General features: G+C 37.9%; 1 protein-coding gene across 2 annotated transcripts in view; it reads left to right on the top strand.

Annotated features, from left to right (window-relative positions):
* The window catches only part of SLC7A14 (solute carrier family 7 member 14), a 107,311-nt gene that overhangs the window by 5,893 nt on the left and 80,371 nt on the right, over window positions 1-21,047 (top strand). Inside the window, exon 2 of one of the 2 annotated variants that reach the window (XM_027584897.1) lies at window positions 6,695-6,786. The exons of the other annotated variant lie outside the window; for it this stretch is intronic. The gene's annotated coding sequence lies outside the window, so the exon portion shown is untranslated. The remainder of the gene's footprint in view (window positions 1-6,694; window positions 6,787-21,047) is intronic. 2 annotated transcript variants of the gene reach the window in all.

Below are 21,047 nucleotides of genomic sequence, written 5' to 3'. Positions count from 1 at the left end.
ACATTTACTCCCAAACCTGGCATCTATTGCCTATACCTGAACCCTGATCTACAGTTTTTATAACTCAAGTAGGAGTGTTTTTTTTTATATCCCTGACTGAGTCAGGAAATCACAAACGCTGTCATGCCTTCTTTAATAGATCACTATTTTGATGCTTAAATATTTTTGTCTTACAACACAAAAGTTAACACAATTCAGGCATTATAGAAAATAAGCCTGCAAAGGAAGCTATTCCATTAGATGAGTCTTAACTGTATTATGTTTGCTATTAATCCTGAAAACTCAATGAATAATAATTTTATTTATTGGGGGGAGGGGCAGAAGCACCTGAGAAATCAAGCTGAGTATAGCTCAGGGCTCTAGATTCTATCTCTGGTTCCAGGAGCTCTGGCAAGTTATTTTCTTTTCTGGAACCTAGTTTACCTTTGTTCAGACTTTGTTAAGGCATGAATGGCAATTTATAAGATGCTCTGCCAGAGAAATAGCTGAAACATACTCTCAGCCCCAAATGCTGGTCAAGCATGCCATTCTCAGGCCTTTGTTGCATATGAAATTATATTACTAAAGGGAAAATTAATGAGATTGTCAACTCTGGTCTCTAGTAGCTCATGCTGGCTTTACTAATAGACACCTTTGTTGGGAATCATGGTTTATTCATTTCATTGGAATTGTTTGTCTCTTGGAAGGAGGAAAATACACTACCTTGGAGCTGAAAAGTGTTTACTTTTCAGTGTCTTTAAGCTTGGAGGATTTCAATAATTTTGTATCCCAGGAAAGAAGGAGAATTAACAATGTAGCTTTGAAACTTGTGCTGGTAGCAAGCAATCATTCGCTTAATAAAGTAACCGAGGCTTGCCCTATATTGGTAGTCATGGGTGTTTGGAACTCCTATAGCCTGGCACATGAATTCTCGATAAATATTTGTTGAATCCAGGCCATTGTTTTGGGTCAGTTCGTGCCATACACTCATCTAGCCAAGAAGTGAGTATACTCTGTGGCATCTTCCTTTAGCAAATAAAACAGGAGAAAAGCCCAGAACATCAAATCTTACCCTGACAACCACGCTTATAACCCTTCTGGGAGCATAGGTAGTTGTGGGCTAAGACAGATTGCTCCTGAGAATTGGGTCTTGCTGCCCGAGGGTCTCACATCTCACTGTGATGAGGCAACTCCATAAAGCCAAAGCTTAAATAGAGTTGTATGCTATTTTCCACTTTTACTTTAAAGAGATATTTATTATTTCCTGGAGAAAGTATTTGACTGGCCTTGATGATTGTTGCAGGCAATTACTATTGTTCCTAAATTCAGAAGGAGCTTAGCTTAGAGTTAAAGCACATACATTAATTAGAGAGCTGTGACATCACAGTCTGGAAGATCACAGCATATCCTTTTCCAGGAATAATTGGGCCTTCCTTTAAGAGTTTTAACTGGTCGGGCACCTGGGTGGCTCAGTTGGTTAAGCGACTGCTTTCGGCTCAGGTCATGATCCTGGAGTCCCGGGATCGAGTCCCACATTGGGCTCCCTGCTGAGCAGGGAGTCTGCTTCTCCCTCTGACCCTCTTCCCTCTCATGCTTTCTATCTCTCATTCTCTCTCTCTCTCAAATAAATAAATAAAGTATTTAAAAAAAGAGTTTTAACTGGTTGTTACTGACAAAAATGAAAGAAAAATAGATCATTCTGTTCCAGCAAATCAATAAACAAATGTCTAGAATTAACTGATTCTCATTTGCTAAAGGCAAAATATTCCAACCCAATAAACTTTCCTACAAATGAGCAAGTTGGCTTCCATGGCCTGTTCATGTATTAAATTGTTATTTTTCTTTGCTTTTTAAATAATTAGCAAATTTTAAAAAATTGCATCCAGGTGTTTGAACATTCTGATGATGAAATGGTCTTCATAATTATAAAGACTTAATTGTTCATTACAGTTATATTTATACAATATATTATTGTGCCAATGTTTTGTAATGATCATATAACCCAACTCTCTCATTTGACAGAGAAATTGAGACTGAGAACAATCACTCTAGTTAACAGCAAAGGCAGAAGTAAGATTTGAGCCTCCTCTCTCTCAATCCACTGTTCTTCGCATCTTTCAATCTCAGGCATTTTTCATTAGTCATGAAAATCTATTTAGTCAATGAGTTTAGCCACCAAAATTTACCAGGGCTACCAGGAGGAGGAAAGTATATGTATTTGGATTTCATAGTATTTCCATTTGCACCTCCAGGTGAAAGAACTTCTAAGTCAAGGATAGTCAACAAGTAGAAATTTCATGGGTAGAACTATGAGCCAGAAGAAAAGCATCAAAACCCCAGAATCCTTATGAAAACCTGGGCAAGGATTTAAGGGACACATTAGCCCTTAAATTAGCCATTATCTTTATCATCTTCATCTCTAAAACAAGAGATTTGAATTAAATAATTTCAGATCCTGCAAGATCTAACATTCTATGGTTCTATGAAATGAGACCAAGGATTTGAATTATTCAAATTCTGCCTCATTCAGCCCACATAATAAAAAACAAATCAAGATTCTTATTTTTACACCATTACTTATTTGAGGTTCACATTTCATGCTAGTACTTCACTTAATAACAACAATAATAATAACAGCATTAATAACCATAGCTAACAATTATTGACTTATTTACATTTACTATGACCCTATAATGTTGGTAATGCTAATATACCCATTTTACAGATAAGAAACCTGAGTCCCAAAGTAATTAAATAATCTGCCCAAATTGATATAGCTTTGTGCTCTTGACCACCATGCACACTGCCTCTTTGAAAAGCACTGGTCTCTCAAACAACTGATGGGCATCATTTATAGGCTACTTAACACACAAGCCCCTTTCTGGGGGAATTTCCATTTTACCTATATTTTCTGGCTAGAAGAGCAATCAAAAGATTAAATAGAACTTCAAGTCTCTGAATCTGATGAAGCTGTATAGTGATCTGCATTGTCTTTCTGCAAGTTGTCTCTTGCCCTTTTGCGATTGATACCATTGATCAATTGTTTCAATGGTTTAGTAATGAATGTTGGTGCTTTACAAGCATGTATGCACTGAGGACCATTCTGCTGTGTTTTTCTCAGAATGTGTGGACAGCTTGCATTGCCATAAATGGATGGATGCTAGTACAGGATTCAGCACCTTCTAAGGCCACAGAAGTCACCCTACCACATCTTCATTATTCAATGGCATCTTCTGGCTTTTGTCTCCAACTTTTTGACTCAGAGTAACAATCTAGACAGTTTTTAAGGTAGAGGAAGAGAGAGAGTTTCCAGAATGTCATTTCCTGGTGGTGGGATTCAGTCAAAAGAAAGACTAAAACATTCAAAATCATGTGTGAAACTCATTTTCTTCTCATTAAACCTACCTTATCAAATTAGCCATAAATACAATATACCACAGTACCCATCTATTTCACTGTAGATTTCAACATGTACTAAATCAGTTCATGGGCATCCTGCACTTAATGTCATGTCTAATAAGCTGAGAATGCTCTGACAGCAGCCTAGTATGTACATATATTTTACTACATAAATATATGATTACATAACTTATATAATATAATAAATACATAAATATTTTATGTATTTTATATACATAATTTTATTCTTTTTTAATTTTTTAAAGTTTTTATTTAAATTCCAGTTAGTTAACATACGGTGTAATATTAGTTTCAGTTGTACAATATAGTGATTCAGCACTTCCATAAAATACCCAGTGTTTATCACAACAACTGCACTCCTTAAACCTCATCACCTATTTTACCCATCCCCCTACCCACCTCCCCTCTGGTAACCATCCGTTGGTTCCCTACAGGTAACAGTCTGTTTCTTGGTTTGCCTCTCTCTCTCTCCCTCCCTCCCTCATCTCTCTCTCTCTCTTCCCTTTGCACATCTGTTTTGTTTCTTGAATTCCACATATGAGTGAAATCATATGGTATTTGTCTTTCTCTGACTGACATTTCACTTAGCATAATACTCTAACTTCACCCATATTGTTGCAAATGGCAAGATTTCATTCCTTTTTATGGTTGAGTAATATTCCATATACATATATATATATATATATATATATATGTATACACACACACACACACCACCTCTTCTTTACCCACTCATCAGTCGATGGACACTTGAGCTATTTCCATAATTTGGCTACTATAGATAATTCTGCTATAAACATTGGGGTGCGTGTGTCCCTTTGAATTAGTATTTTTGTATTCTTTGGGTAAATACCTGGTAGTGTGATTGCTGGATTTTAGGGGAGTTCTCTTTTTAACTTTTTGAGGAACCTCTGTACTGTTTTCTAGAGTGGCTGTACCAGTTTGCATTCCCACCAACAGTGCAAGGGGGGGGTCCCCTTTCTCCACATCCTTGCCAACACCTGTTGTTTCTTGTGTTGTTGACTTTAGCCATTCTGACAGGTGTGTGATTATATAATAATAACATATAATACAGTAAATATATACATATATTATATACTTAATATATGTATTATTTTACATATTTTATATACATTCTTTTATTCTTTAGTTCTAGTTTCTGACTTGCTAAACTAGCCACATATCCCACCAATACCAAAACCAGTTGTAGAATGCATAAGTCTACTTCTACCTCTGTGGCTTTCTAGATATTTTGTAGAGAGTAGGATGGTTTAGAAGTCAGCTGAGACCTGGTTTCCAGTCTCAGCTTTAAAATGGCTGTGAAACCTGAGACAGCACCATTCAACTTCTTTAAAACTCAGTTTCCATACCTTTAAAATTGAAGTAAAAGAATATGCCCCTCATATCACAAGAAGGGCCAATGAGATAGCATTTGTTAAAACTCCTTATAAACTATAAAGTCTATACAAAAAAAAAATGGGTTTTCCATCCTTTCAGTCCTTCTCAATCAAAAATAACTCTCAAACAAAACAAAACTCTCAAGTTGCTGATACCCAGTCCTAAACCAAAGTTCACAGCTAGATCAAAGTCTTATGGGTTAAGAAGATCTTGGATTGAAATATGCATGTTGAGAAAATGATATTTATAATGTGGGAGGCCTTCTTCTAAATCAATGGTTCTCAACCTGGGGCAGTGCTACCTCATTAAGGGGTATTTTTTATCATCACAAACACTGGGGAAAAAAGGAAAGCTAAATATCCTGCACTAGGCAGGACAATCTTGCACAATAAAAATAGTATCATACCCAAAACGTCAACAGCTTCTCCTGCACTGAGGAAGAGTGCTCAAAGTAATGTGCTGTTCATAGTCCCTAAATCCCTAATTGATATGGAGAGAATTTACTCTTGATATACTCCCCCAGGTGAAATCCAGCCAGCCACACTCATGTGAAGTCTGCAGCAGCTCAGAAGCAGTACTGGGCTTCCTATAATTTTATTAAGAAGGAAAATATGAGGCCAGAGATCAATAGCTTTCAAACTGGCCCTCAGAAGCTTCTACAAGAATCCCCCCTCTAACATCAGCAGGGGCAAGGTGTCCCAATAGTTAACGTGCCATATTGCAAAGCCCAGACTAAAGGTTGACATATGGGGACCCAAAATGAATGAGTCATGATTCTGAAAATCTTTGCAGTTTATTGGTGAAACATTGGGTTATGCCCTTACTTTGTGACAAGCGTGGGTCTAGCTGAGCCCTGGACACAATCCTTCACTTCAACACAATCTGACAGTCAGACAGATGTAAACTCCACTAATCAGGTATGCAACATATCAACATATGCTATAACATGTTATGAGGAAGCCTCAAGGACAGACCAGGGAATGATTTACATCCATAGAGGAAGTACAATGGAATTGTACTTTGAATGATATGCAATGTTTTCTCATTTGAGTAAATAAGAAAGAAGGCCATTGTAGAAATGGGAACAGCATAAGCAAATACTGGAAATGTGAATGTAAATAACATAATTGCAGGCTGACATGGTTAGTTAGAGACCTGGCTGGGAATGGTGGAAGGTCATATCAGAAAGACTCTGGAAACTTGAGTGCAGCTAGGTGGATATATTTATTCAGCCTGAAGTTTACCCTTTGAACAGAGTTTTTATGAATATTTTAGAAATACCACTGAATTCAGGGTTGGTTCATGGCCAACACCAGAATCATTAAAGTTTAATTTCAGGGCTAGAAGGAACCTCAGAAATCACCCCAGCCTTCCCCCTTTTCTGTATTTTACAGTTGAAGTAATTAAAACCCAGAGATATCAAGTGACTTGCCCAAGGTCAGCAGCAAATTAGTGACAGGACAAAGACTAGAGCCTAGTCCATCCTCTTAGCTAATAGCATTTTGTCTTGCTCTGTGCTGCCTTCGGGAATTTTATTCATCATCTGAAAATAATCCAATGTAACACACAATGTGATTATTAAGTATTTATGAAGTTCCAAGTTTCCCATTGCTCACTATTAAGATGTAGTTCCTTCATTACAACCAGATGATAAATCACATCCTGGGCTGCTTCTACATGAGAGCATTCTCTCAGAAACACAGACAAACATCATACCAAACACATGGGCATGACATTCTTCCCCCGCCTCACATGCCCTCCCCTGCCTCCTCATTTCAAACTGCCAGAGATTATAGAGGCACAGCCTGAACAGAAGGCATCTTAATCTCTGGTGGTTCTGTAAATAATATGCTGTTCATGCTTGCATATAAATGATCACAGCCTCTCTATTTTCTAGATGAGGAATCCTTCAGAAAAATGAATTTGCTTGCCCACATAGCACATCAGATAGGATTTCAGATCCCAGAGCACCAGACCTCTTTGTAACAGGTTTGAATTTTTTACCTATCTGCACACTCCTAATAATTTATCCAGGCTTGTGGTCTTAAATTTTATTTCATAGTCTATTTTGTCTTAAATTTTATTTCATAGTCTACTTAGTATGTGAATATTTAGGTTCTGAGATTGGTTATTCCCCACTTATTTTTCTCTGGCCACCTTTCCTCCACTTCTTATTCAATATACATCCAATAGAAATTATCTAAATTAACATACTCATTTTACAGAGTGAAAACTGAGAACCAAAGAGGTAAAGCCACTTGCTCAAGTTTGCACAGTCAAAAGCAACATTGTGGCTAGATTCCCTGACTCCCAGTCTCATGCTATTCCCTCCACACCAAGCTGATGCTTTCTATGGGTTTCTTTCTAATGCTTTCTAACACAGCATTTTCCCACTCTCCACCATCCCTGCCCCCCATTCATTACATAACTCCCTAAGGATGGATGGAAATGACTACTTGCACTGCCCAGAAGTTCATTCCAAAGCCTTATTTAGAATACCCACAACTTATCATCTCCCACACTATACTGGTCCATCTATCTTATTAAGACCTGTTTATGGAGGAGATTGACATACTTCCTAGTCTAGAAGATATATATACAATCATTGCCATTGCTCAAGTAGAAATTATCACAGAGAACAGTGTGCCCAAGAGGAAAGAGGACAGGGTCCATGGCTCTCATCATTTAATAATAGAGCAAAGTCATTCCAAATTCATTGTAAGTGGCAGGTTATTAGATTCATAATTCCAGAGACTAGACAATTGGGTAATTAGATGGAGTTAGGCAATATAGGTAGTAGCCAAGAAAGTGAAAAAAGACAACTCCCACACAATTTCTTCTTTAGGGGTGAAGTGTTTTGCCTGAATTGATCAGCGTGGTGTGCTTAGTATAGTGTACATAAAATTTACAATGATAGGTTTTTTGTTTTTAGAAAATCAATGGAATTCACACTTCCTGTTTAAATTCCTTCTGGTGAGTCATTTTAAGACAAAAAAACAGGTGGTGTTTGAGTAAAGAGCATATTGAAAATAGAAGCAGAGAAGAGGGCAAAGAAATCCAAGAACTGGCTTCTCAGGGAGGGCTTCATAGGCTCATAATTGTCTCACAGTCTGACCAGGCATATTGAGAAACTCAATTTTATCAGTTCTCTCAAAAGTCATCTAGCTCTGCAGAATCAAGCTATGCCTGGTTTGTAAACTAATGCAATATAGTCACATGCAATGGGGGGAAGTTGTAGAGTGTTGCCCAGGTCATTCCCTTCCTGGTATTAGGATAGCAGGAAAACCAAATGAGTGATCAAAGATAAGCTGTATGCACAAGATAAGGATCAATGGCATTAGACAGACAATCTCATGAAATGTGCCCTCCAGGCTGCAACAGAGGCAGAATTCTTTCAGATTCCACCCAAGAACACCTTTCAGATTACTGGAACAGTTGTGCCCTTCAAGTTGACCTTCACAAAAGGGTCTTGTTTCCACTTTCCCTAGTGTTGGAGAAACTTCGGCAAATACTTTCAGTAGAAGACAGAGATTTATCTAGTCTCTGTGCAGTTCTCCTCTTCTGTCAGACATGTTATAGCTTGTTAATTCATAGCCCATCTCCTATTAGTTACATGCGAGTTTCCTTTAGGGAGTTCTGGTAGATGTCCCAGTTTAACCACCAGTCATGAATAAACTGCCCTAGGTTTTTTCTATAAGGTTAGGTTAGGTTATTTCTGTAAGGGGCAAATCTCTTGTACTCTGTGCTGGTTCTGTTTATTCTGCTTCAGAAGGTACCATCATCTGACCTTGTTCTGAGAGCACTGGGGTCCGGTTTATCCTTCTCAGTAATTTCCTTGTATGGACCCTGACATTTGAAACTTTATCTGTTCATCACTCAATACAGAAAACATTCATGGGTGACTATGACTCATCCACAAAATGTCAAAGGAGTCAACTCTCAAAAGGTTTTTTTTTTTTTTAATCATACAATTACCTCTGAAAGAGGCCAAATAACCATTTTAACTATTTTTATTCTCCCCTTGACCTGACTGGTTACCCTGGTTCCAAGCAAGCACAAACTACACAGACAGTTTGGGATCATTTTAAATTCGTTCCTAGTCACACAGACTTTTGACACACTTTCTATTCCAGCATCAGAATACAGAGGAAAAAAAATATCTGAATGAGTATAGACTGTTGTGCCAGAAATAAATTCCTAATATAGACAACTAAAATATGCCTCTATAGAATTTAGCTGTCAAAATAGAACAAAACTTCTCTGTTTCAATACTATCTTAATGACTAGTCCATGTTCTTCCTCTCTCTGCGCCCAAGTTATAGTTATAAATAAATACTATAGTGCCATTGCAGTACATTAAGAATCTGGGGAGAACTTGTCTATTGAGCATAGTGATGTTATCTCTTTGCATATATGATTCCAATATGGCCAATTATTGAGTGTTCTTAAAGTCAAGAATAACAAGATAGCTACATCATAATAACTTCTGAACAGAAGAGCTCACATTTACTCATTTAATCTTATGAAGTAGGTATGATTATCCCAATTCTACATATAATGATTATCAAATTTAAATGACTTGCCCAAGGCTTTACAGCCAAAGAGGGTTAGGGTGAGATTCAAATGCTATGCCACCTGACACCAAAATCCTCACCACTCAAACTGCCCAACCACAGTTTTAAAATTCTCTCTGAAAAAGACCAATCTTAATGTGTCTCATATGAGCAGATAGATAATAAGAATGATTTTGCAGGTCTACCTTCCTATGGTCTTTCAGAGGATTAGACTCAGGGGTCCAAAGATTTGGTATGGGACTTTGGGTAACTCATATCTTTTCTAGGCCTCAGTCATTCCATCTAAGAAAGAGAAAAATAGTGGTTCTTTAGTTAGTTAGTTATTCACTTATTCAACAAGTTTGCTAAACACTGAAGCTACAATGGGAAAAAACACAGACCAGGAGCTGTTAGTAAAAATAGAAACCACTGTTTAGAATATTGTTACTAAAATAAAAACAATACCAAGTCCCCATTGCCTATGGTATGGGGATCCTAGGGTTGCATCCAAGATTGATTGTTTAAAAAAAAAAAAAGGATTGGTTTGTTTGGTTTTTTAAGATTTTATTTATTTATTTGACAGCGAGAAAGAGAACACAAGCAGGGGACATGGCAGAGGGAGAGGGAGAAACAAGCTCCCCATTGAGCAGGGAGCCTGATGTGGTGCTCAATCCCAGGACCTTGGCATCAAGACCTGAGCTGAAGGCAGACGCTTAACCAACTGAGCCACCCAGGCACCCCAAGGATTGGTTGTTTTGCTTTCATTTTCATAATCAGTGAAGTGATTTGAATTCTCATGTAATTGTCAAGTAAACAATATTTTGGGCAGAACTAACCAATTAAAGCAAGTTATTACTTATAGAAACAGAAACCTAGATCCTCAAGTTTCCTGTGTATGGTTTTTGGAAGATAGATTTGCCTTAAACTCTCAGTGATATACACTGCATCTATAGATTTAATAAATTCGTATTCTAGAAATTCAAAGTATATTTCCATTGCCTACAGGAACTCATTCCTTTCAACAAAAGCTGAGATTATTTGACTGCCCCAAAGCAAGAACATAGTATAAGAAGACTAATAAGCTGTAATGGGAGACTGACAGCAGAAGGAATATTTATTAAGCAAAACAGCACGGGGGATTTGAAAGGAAGAAAAGTAATTTGAAAGGCAATTTTCAGTTTAAGAGAATTCTAAAGTTTAATATTGTTGATGGACTAGAGCATATTAAGGAAATGTTGAATGAGAGAGTAAAAGAGAAAATTAAGTCAACAACAAAAAAGAGACGGAAAGAAATTACATTCATTCTAAGGCACTTTTCCTTAAAATTACATTCTTTCTAAGTACTTCCTCTTTAAAAGTCATGTGGGGGCATTTCCTGGGCAGTGAGAAGGGAAGAGACACTTCATCCCCCCTAATCAAAACCTTTACCAGTATCTCGGACCTGAAAGTAAAAGGTACATCTCACACATAAACGACAGTTGGCTCTTTCTCAGTTCTGCATTATTCAATTTGTCACCAATTTTCAGAAGCCACTTGTGAAAGGCATCATCACAAAGCCATTATCTAATGACTCCGAATGTACCAAGCCAAGAGGCCTAACTTATACACAAGAAACTATTTGGACTTTCAAGGTGATTTTTTCCCTTAAAACATGGAACATCAAGTCTTTCCTAGCGTAAGACCAAAGGAAGAAAGAAAGAAAGAAAGAAAGAAAGAAAGAAAGAAAGAAAGAAAGAAAGAAAGAAAGAAGAAAGAAAGAAAGAAGAAAGAAAGAAAGAAAGAAAGAAAAGAAAGAAAGAAAGAAGAAAGAAAGAAAGAAAGAAAGAAAGAAAGAGAGAGAGAGAGAGAGAGAGAGAGAGAGAGGGAGGGAGGGAGGGAGGGAGGGAGGGAGGGAGGGAGGGAGGGAGGGAGGAAGGAAGGAAGGAAGGAAGGACGAAAGAAGGAAGGAAGAAGAAAGAAAGAGAAAAATACAAAAGGGAAACCACTGTCATTAGAAAATGAAGTAAATTTGCCAGCCTAATCTTACAGCTCAGCTTGCATGCAGGTCCAGTTTCCAGGCAAAAAGTAGGATAATATCCACTGTAAATGTGTAACTCGGGATATGACTGCAACACATCACTCTGGGTGGTCCATTTTAACTGAACTTTTAATATTAAAGCAAAGGTTTCAGTGCTGGCTTTTTTGCATTTTTAAAAATAAACTATAAAGTGATCCTCACTAAAATTTGTTTGGGGCTCAGCCACAAATTCTGTGGCTCTACGATGAGTAAAACTCATCTCTCCTGGATCTTGAATGCAGCACTAAAGAAATTAGGCTTTAAGCCATCAGTGGGAGCCACCAAAGGTTTCAGGGCAGAGGCATTGTGACCAGAGGAGTGACAGAATGTTCTGACAACAGTGAGTGGGATAAATCAGGGAAACACAGAGAGAGGGTGGAAACAGAAAAGCAAGTCAGAAAAAATGTGCAAGAGAAAATAAAAAACATTTCATAGCTATAGAATCAGGGACCATTGTTGCTATTTCTTGGCTGGTATTGAACCATATAACCCAAATCTTGTTTGAGATGAGCATAGCCCTATCGGGACTGGGGCGAGAGCGCCCCTCGCTCCTTGGCTTCACACCTGACATTGGCAGTCCCGCTCTCTCGGCAGACAGGAGCCGCTCTCCACTGGCGGTGAAAGAGCTGGCAGGGCTGGGCAGCAGTGCACAGAAGAGAGAAACCAGATGAGTTTTGCCCGCCTGGAACCAAAACAAAGCCAAGTGGAGGAGTGGAGCCGGGTAGTGGTTTCACACCCTCTCCAGCTGTGTGTGCCTCCGCTCACACAGGTCCTTTTGCTTTGGGGGGTCTGAGATGCCTCATCTACAAGACAGAAAGGCTGCCACAGATGATTGCCGTGGTTCTTACCAGCTGGAAAATTTATAACTTCAGCAGGACATTATTAATTTAAAGATGCATTTCATGGATCATATTCAACTCAGTTCAACTCCAGGGTGGATAACTGCACAAAATGCTGAAGCTCCTAAGGGCTTGATTTTCTCACTTTATTTTTCTGCCCTCCATTTCTTGTTTTTTTCCATTACTTCTCTAAGGCAGTACTTTTCCCTCTTCCATTTTTTTTCCTTCATTTTCTGGTGACAGCAGGGAAGGGGCTGTTTCAATAAGACAAGAAGCTGAGGTCATCTGTTTATCCACAGGACAAGGAGGACCCAGGGCCTAGGCAGCCAGCTCTTTTCCACACCATTCTGCTGCTAAACCTCAGTCCTCACCAGCAAGAAGAGAAAGTCTTACTCAGCCTCCCTTCTGACTTATTTTTTTTTATCACTGCTTTCTCTGCCAAACTGCAGGCTCACAGATGTTCTAGGCAACTCTCTCCCTCACTGCCAGCAGGCCAAGCCAGGTGATTGCTGTCACCCCCTTCTCCTAGGAAAAGTATTTGCACAAGTCTTGGTGTAGTTTTAGCTTGGTGATAAACGTGTGAGATGCCATGCACACATACACACCCAGTGACAGTGTCCCATCCACTACTGCCTCTATTTAAATTTGGCCTCCACAAATCCTCAGCAGAGCCATGGATGTCACACTTCCCAAGAAAGAACTGGACCTTGAATTAGTCATCTTCTAGTCCCCCAGACTACATGTGCATTTCAGAACCATCACCTCCTTGCCTTGCTCAGTGGAGGCTGAGCTCAGATAGGGTCTCCCCTACCTTGTTACCCTCCTTCACCCCCACCTCCAGCCCAGAGCTTCTGCTTGAGTGACTCACTTCCTGTACTAGCCCCGTTCTTTCTCTTTCTAGACAACTGAATTTGCCCTTGAAATAATGGTGAAGAACACAGAACCTCTTTCTGCTGGTCCTCAGAGTCAGCAGAGGCTGGAGATTTCCTCCTAATACCACAAGAACCAGATTATTGGTTACCAGAATCCTTTAAAAAATAAAACACTTGATTCACAAGAGAGGCAATAATCCTGCAAAGTGGACATTATCATCCCCATTTTTTAGATGAAGAAACCAAGGCTCAGAAAGACTATGAAAGTGTAATAGGCGGGCGGAGACTCTAACACAGATCCATTTGACTTCAGAGGCTAGAGCCCTATTACTTCTGTGAAATGGTAAACCACTAAAACTTAATAAAATAAAACCAAACCCAGAGAACCAAAGGCAGACCTCTGGAGTCTTGGAACTACTGCCTCTCACAAGCAGCGTGACCCTGGGCACATCTTTTGGGTTTCACTTTCTTTGTCCATGAACTGAGAGTGCTGGATCCAATTATTTCTTCCAGCTCCAGCACCTGGGAGCATGCTTTCTAGTCCTTGTGTCTCTTCCACAGGGGCCACCAGCTAAAATCGTACCTCAGCATAATAGACTTCTAACAACAGGAAGTGCCACTTCAGAGGCTCTGGAAATGATTCAGATAATCATTCTGTTCTCCAGAGAGAGCCTATCATTTCTATGACTTCAATTACCCGCCGGTCAGGCTGAGGTAACATTCACAACTGTTTATTCTGTGGCAAGCAGACTCCATGGCATTCTGTGCTGACATTGGAGAGAGAATCTGGGCTCAATATGTGTTATCCCCAGTTTAAAGAGGTAATGATTCAAAAGTGAAACAGGGAGAAAAAAATATTACACACCCACTCATACATTTTTGTAAAGATGTATTTATTTATTTTGAGAGAGAGAGAAAGCACGTGCAAGCACGGGGAGGAGGCGATGGGCAGAGGGAGGGAGAGAATACCTAGCAGACTCCCCACTGAGCAGGGGGTCTGATGTGGGGCTCAATCCCAGCACCCCAAGATCATGACCTGAGCCAAAACCAGGAGTCCGATGCTCAACCACCTGAGCCGCCCATGCATCCCCACTCCTACTTCTTGTATGAAAACCCATTACAAGAACCTGCTACAGATAGATAGAATTATTTACCAGCAAAGATTCTTCATTGAATAAAAGGAATCACCAGGACTCCTCAGTAGTGTATATTTAGTCTAGTAGAGACAAGATTTGATGGAGAAAGAGATATTAAATCAATGCTGATTGAATGCAGATCATAATCAAAGGGGGGAAATGTGTTGTTTAAAGAGAGAAAATGATATCCTATTTGCAACAGTTTTGCTTACACACAACCCTTAGGAACCAGTATTTGTTAAACTGATGTAAATGTATCTTTTGTGTGGCAGGAGGCCCACTGTAAATCTATACAGGGGGATCTGGGGTGTACACTGGTAAGGGAGAAGAAAAGGAGGTAGAGACCAGATGTGAGTGAGCCTCATTTCTGCCTAGAAAAGCATCATGGTGGCAAATATTGTATCAGCTTAAAAAAAAAAAACTGGAAGGATGTTGTTAAAAAGGATGATGACATTTGATGCAATTCTTTGCATTAAACAACCAAAAATGATGCTTTTTCTAAGCCATCTAAAATAACAATAAGACTCCTTTGGTCAGCATATTAACCATTAAAGAAATTTTGACAAGTGAAAATAATATGTCTGCAGCACAGCCAGAAATAAGATAATGCTAGAATAAGCAATATTTCCTGGGAGGAACCAGGAAATCTTATCACTGCCTCTGTGGTTTACCATGTCCTGACCTACAAACAACAACACAATATCAATAACACCCATGGATAGATTTTTAAAGTTTATACCAATTTTGCACATGGCATTTCTCACTTAATCCACATCTCAATCCTGTGGGGCTCTTAAGCAGAGCAGATATACTATCTTCATTTCATAGACAAAAAACATGAAGTCCAGAAAGATAGAATTATTTGTCTGAAGACACACAATTTTTCTATAATAGATTCATCTAAAACCCTGGCCTTCTAACTCCTTGTCCAGTGATCTCTCCACAACACTGCAATAGGATCTGAGGTTTAGGACACCCCCAACTTTATCAGTTTAATGGAAAACAACTTATACACTTTATATGAAGATACACACAGAACAATTGCCCAGACTGGTGAGTTTGTGGATCAGTGAACAAGTATTTGTTGCAGGAAGCTTAGTAGGTTTGATATTAACCCCAAAAAAGACTAAAACATGGGTAATGTGCTCAGCAGGCTAACAGTTGTGAGGGTCTAGACTGTGAAGGGACTTGAGACCATAAGATGTATAATCAAAAGAAGTATTAGTACAAATTAAGGCTCAGAGCATGAAGAGACAAAAAAGTCAGAAGAAAGAAATAGGAGCACGTTTTTGCAGGTAAGGATGAGAGGAGGAAGAGTTATAATACCCAGTAAAGGTACTAATGCTTAAGGGCTGGGATTTGAAGGCCCATGCAGGAAAGACAAGCAGATTTATGCTCCCTGGAAGAAGGGAGTTGGAACTGAGACCCCTCCATGCAGCTAGGACCCTCAAAGGACCTCATTATCAGTGAAAAAGGGGGACTAGAGAAATACCCACTGCATCACTGACCATCAAGGAAACGTGTCCCTGCCCAAAGTTCTGAGTAGAGGAGAAAAAAATGTCTTGCATGAGAAATCAAAACTTTAAGCCTTTCCGTGTAAGGATTTAGAGTCCAGGTTCACACTACTCACGTGATACGAGAATCCCAAGGCTGAGAACTTAACATGAAAATCAGGCATGGATACCTGTGAAAGCACCTGGCAGAAGAAAAACACAGAACAACCCTGGAGGGATGTGCTTCCACAACCCAGGCTAGACAGGATACCCCAGAGAAAACAAACCCTGCTAAAGTTAGCTCACACACAAAAATCAAAAAACATATAAAGAATACTCCCCCATGAATCAGAATGATTAAAAACAAAGAACTGGAGTTTCACATTCCAAGAAGCTGATATACAGAAAATCTAAAGGAGACTATGAAATAAATGAGTTTGAAATAATTAAAGAGCTAAAAGAAAGGGGGCAGGGAACCACAAAGAAAAAAGATATAATGAGAAAAAAGTAAACTGGTTTGAAAAAGAACCAACTGAATATTTAGAAATAAAAAATATGGTCTTGAAATTTAAAGCTTAAGCAGATTACACCTAATTAGAAAGAGACTTGGTGAACTGATAGATTTTAAGGCAATTGCACAAGATGGATTAGAGAAAGATTAAAAAGCTAAATATACAAAAATACCATTAAGAGACAAGAAGAATGAAATGAGAAGGCCAAGCATTTATCAAATAGGCATTTCAGAAAGAGAGATCAGGGAAATGTATAGGCAGCAATGTTTGCAAGCATAATGTCTGAGAATTTTCCAGACTTTCCCAGAACCCTTAATGAAAGTACAATTAAAGAATGTTCTCTCTTTTTTTAAGTTTTCATTTATTTATTTGACAGAGAGAGACACAGCGAGAGAGGGAACATAAGCAGGGGGAGTGGGAGAGGGAGAAGCAGGCTTCCTGCTGAGCAGGGAGCCCGATGATCTGAGCCAAAGGCAGATGCTTGAAGATTGAGCCACCAGGGGCCCTGAATTAGAGAATATTCTTAGGGAAGAAGGAGATTGAACCCAAAGGAATAATGAGCAAAGAAAGAAATTGGGAAACTTGTGCATAAACCTATGGAAGCATCTACCTGTTTAAAAATAAATAAATGAATGAATGAAAAATAAAGGATGATTATCAAAGCAGTGGAGTCTTAAAAACAAGGTGAGAGTAAAATAGTAAGCAATAATAATATTGAAGGATAGGGGGAAATTAATAAGAGTAAAAGAAGTTAAAGCATTTGTTTTAGGCAGAAAGGAGGCAAAGATACTGACTGGCTTCAGATTTTTAGTTAATATTTAGTCAATATTTAGTCAATATATTTACAAATATTTAAGTTAATATCTGTAACTTACAAAAATAATATATTCTATAACAATAAAATGAGTAGAAGGGAAAACTTATTCAGTCTATAGAAAAATAAAAGGAAGGGGGCAGAGGATGCAGCAAAGAAAAGGCACAGTAAATATACAACACAGTACAATGGATATAAATCTAACTATTCCAGCAATCCAATAAATATAAACAGGTTAAATGAGCAATTTTAAGGTTCTAAGAGATTTTTAATAATTTTATTATGAGATATACTCAAAAAACATGAAGACACACAAGTTTTAACTTAAAGGGGTAGAAAAATATAATCAACATTTTTCAAATACTGATTAAAAGAGGCTATTGTAGCTCCATTAATATCAGACAAAATAATTATAGGATAAAAACATGATTATTATAAATAAAAATGGTAATGACATAATAATAAAAGGATAAACTTACCAGGAATATGTCATAATTCTGAGCCTCTGTACCACTAATGACATAGCCTCAAAATATATTAAGCAAAATTGCCAAATGGATAAAATTCCCAAATGCGAAAAAATAAATTTAAAACTTCTAGATCAAAGATAATATAAAATCTTTGACATCAGAAAAAAAGAATCTCTTAAACAAATCACAGACACACACAAAAAACAGCAAATCATAAGGTAAAATATTTAATGACTACACTAAATTCAAAGACTTCTACATAAGACACTATTTTTTTTAAAAAAGAGGTAAGCCACAGATTCATTATAGCAGTGGCATTGTGAACAACACATAAAATATTAGAATGCAGAGTAAATGTTAAAATAGAAAACAAGACTAGCTCCCACAGTTCATTTCTTCCTTATATATGTAAGAATTTAAAAAAAAATGGGGGCAACTGGCTGTCACTGTTTTTTACCGGTCAACACTGGAGTTAAATGTGCTTGTGTATGTGTGTGTGTAAGTGTGTGTGTGTGTGTGTGTTTACTGCTATGTATTGCTCCCAACACATGGTGATGGTGGCTATATATGTGACTGAGGCAATTTCATGTATAGGCTAAAATAAAATAAGTCAAACAGATTAATTGAATATAATTTTTATTGAGAATTAAAACAATGTCCAACTATGCTCAGGATTTTCTTGAAAAACACTTATTGCCATTTTTGAGAAAAATTATTGTTATTGAGAAGAGCTGCAAATGCTGAGCCACTTTCTGATTATGCTATTATTTTCCATGAACCAAAACCTTGGTCCATTTTGTGCAGATTATGCGGGGCTCTGTAGAGAAGAAATGCTTGCTTTGTCTCTCGGGGAAGAGGCTTATCTTCCAGTTAAATGATTTTTTTCTGGCTTTAGAACATAGGTGTCTTTTTAAACAAAAAAATTTTTGCAGGACTCAGGCTGTTTTGGATAAAGAAAATCCAATCCCCATTCCCATAACTCCTTTTTTTTTTTTTTTTGGTAAAATTTCTCTCCTCAATGACTTGAAGAAGTGGGTGACTAAAGCATTATCCCAACTAAATTTCTCTTTTAAAACAAACTTTACATTAGCTATCAGAAGGTGGTAGGAAACAGCACAGGAGGTCTACAAGTCTTATATAATTTTAGCATCTTTCATTTTAGGTTCTGAAAGCCAAGCTTCATCAGAAAGAAAAATCTCTTTAATTTTTAGGATTATGTCAGCAAAATAAGTGCACTTTTTTTTCTGATCTCCTTGATACCATAATAAAAATAAACTTAAAAAAAAAAAGAAAAGAAAGAAAAGCCACAGACCTAGGGAAGATACATTTGATGACTATAACAAAGAAAAGATTAGTAGAAATCATATGCATTTTAAAATTCCTACAGATATACAAGAAACAATGTAGACGAAAATGAACAATAATGTGAACAAGCAGTTCACAGAAAAAGAAACTCAGATGGTCAAAAGCTCATGAAAAGACCCACTTGACTAAAGGAATATTTAGAGAAATACAAATGAGACCATGGAAGCCATTTCAAACCTATCATATAAGCAACAGTTTGAAAGTCTAGTAATACTCGGTGTTGGTGAGGTTACACATTGCTGGTGGAAGTACAATTTCTACCTCCACTTTATTTTTTTTTAAGATTTTATTTATTTATTTATTTGTCAGAGAAAGAGAGAGAGAGCACAAGCAGGGGGAGTGGCAGGCAGAGGGAGAAGCAGACTCCCCGCAGAGCAGGGAGCCCAATGTGGGGCTCCATCCCAGGACCCTTGGATCATGACCTGAGCCGAAGACAGACACTTAACCAACTGAGCCACCCAGGTGTCCCTCTGCCCCCAATTTAAAGAACAATTTGGCAAAATCTAGTCAAGTTAAAGGTCTCCCCACCTTAAAGCCCAGCAACTCCAACCACACATGTGTCAGGAGACACATACCACAAGGATATTCACCACAGCTTTGTGTGTATTCATGGTGAAAAGAGAAGCAACCAAACTCCCCAGCACTAAGAGAATGAGTCAATAAACTAGTATATTCATACAGTGAGATATTGTACCTGAATTAAAATAGATTATCTAGACCAAGAGACAAGTAAATCTCAAAAATAAAAATTTGACTGAAAAAGCTAGTATATACTAGCTAGTATAAACATCCTGACATTTACAACACAATAATCTATATGGATACAACGTATGTGATTTTTAAAAAAAAAAGTGTTAAACATCCATGGAAATGATGCACAGGGTCTCTAAGATAGTGGCTCCCTGCATGGAGAGAAGAGATGAAATAGGGGGTCCTTAGCTATTTACTGCTACCTTGTATTTCTTTTTAAAAAGAGAGATCTAAAGCAAGAATATTAAATAGGACTGGCTATGATATTGCTGTCTATACTTTTATATATGTGTGAAATATTCATAATTCGTAATAATTTTATTTTCATGTGTTCGTTTTCAAAATTTCATTTTTCAAGGAGACACACCATGCTTGGCCCCACCTCAGAGCAGGATGGTGTCGGTGAGCTTGGGGGGATTACAGAAAAGTCTTCCTCACAATTCATGAGAGAGTGGAGTTTTGGAGGACACAGTCCCATGCAGAGAGATGGGGATGGTAAGATCCTCAGGCACGGCAGGCAGGGCTCTTGCACACTTCAACCAGCCCAGTCCTACTCGTACTTGCTTCTTTGGAGACAGGATCCTGGCAGCATTGGCCACAGGTGCTTCATAATGGAAGGAAGTTCCTCTTCCTGGTTACTACTGATCCAGATAGATGACTCAGCCAGGCCAAAGGGGTAGCAAAAATTGACCAGTCCTTCTTGCCTCTGAAATACCAGTGCACCAAAAGGGTGCAGTTCTATTTGGTTGTTAATTACATACTGTGTGAGACTGGAATCCTACGTAATAATAAAGTCAACCCCAGTGTGGCCTCCCAAATTCAAGAAAGAGAGAGCTAGAGAGGGAGGGAGAGAGAGAGATGTATAATGCCAGTTTAATCCATTTGCTTGTTTTTTAACTCAGGTATTAGAATTTGTAATTTTTTTCAAATCTGTGGCATTATTCAGAACATGAAGTAATCAGTGTTAATGAATGGATTAATCCCTTTCTTGAATAATGCAGATTAGTGAATATTCAGGGATTTTTTTTTAAAAAAAAGATTTGCCAGAGAAAATGAAAGTGACAAAAAATTACTCTGTGAATGCTACGTGTCTTACATAAAAATAATTTAAAAACTGTTAACAGTAGGCATGTTGAAGTGATAGAGTATAAGACTTTTTCCTTTCTAAATTTTCTACAGTGATAGTTTATTATTACTTTTATAGTAACAAATGTTTTAAGAAAAGGGTAGCATTGCATTTCTGACACCAATTACTTCTACTGATTAAAAGAAAGGATCTTTTCTGCTATCCAGAAGACAATTTTGTAATTGCTTAAGGAATTGGTTTTAATTTAGTAACAATCTACCTTTCCAAAAGAGAAAAGAATCGCATTCTATATTCTCCCGCTGA

The sequence above is a fragment of the Zalophus californianus genome, chromosome 1 (assembly GCF_009762305.2).
Source record: "Zalophus californianus isolate mZalCal1 chromosome 1, mZalCal1.pri.v2, whole genome shotgun sequence".
Taxonomy (NCBI): Eukaryota; Metazoa; Chordata; class Mammalia; order Carnivora; family Otariidae; genus Zalophus; species Zalophus californianus.
Note: the sequence above shows the minus strand (reverse complement) of the source record. Positions and strands in the feature narration are given on the sequence as shown.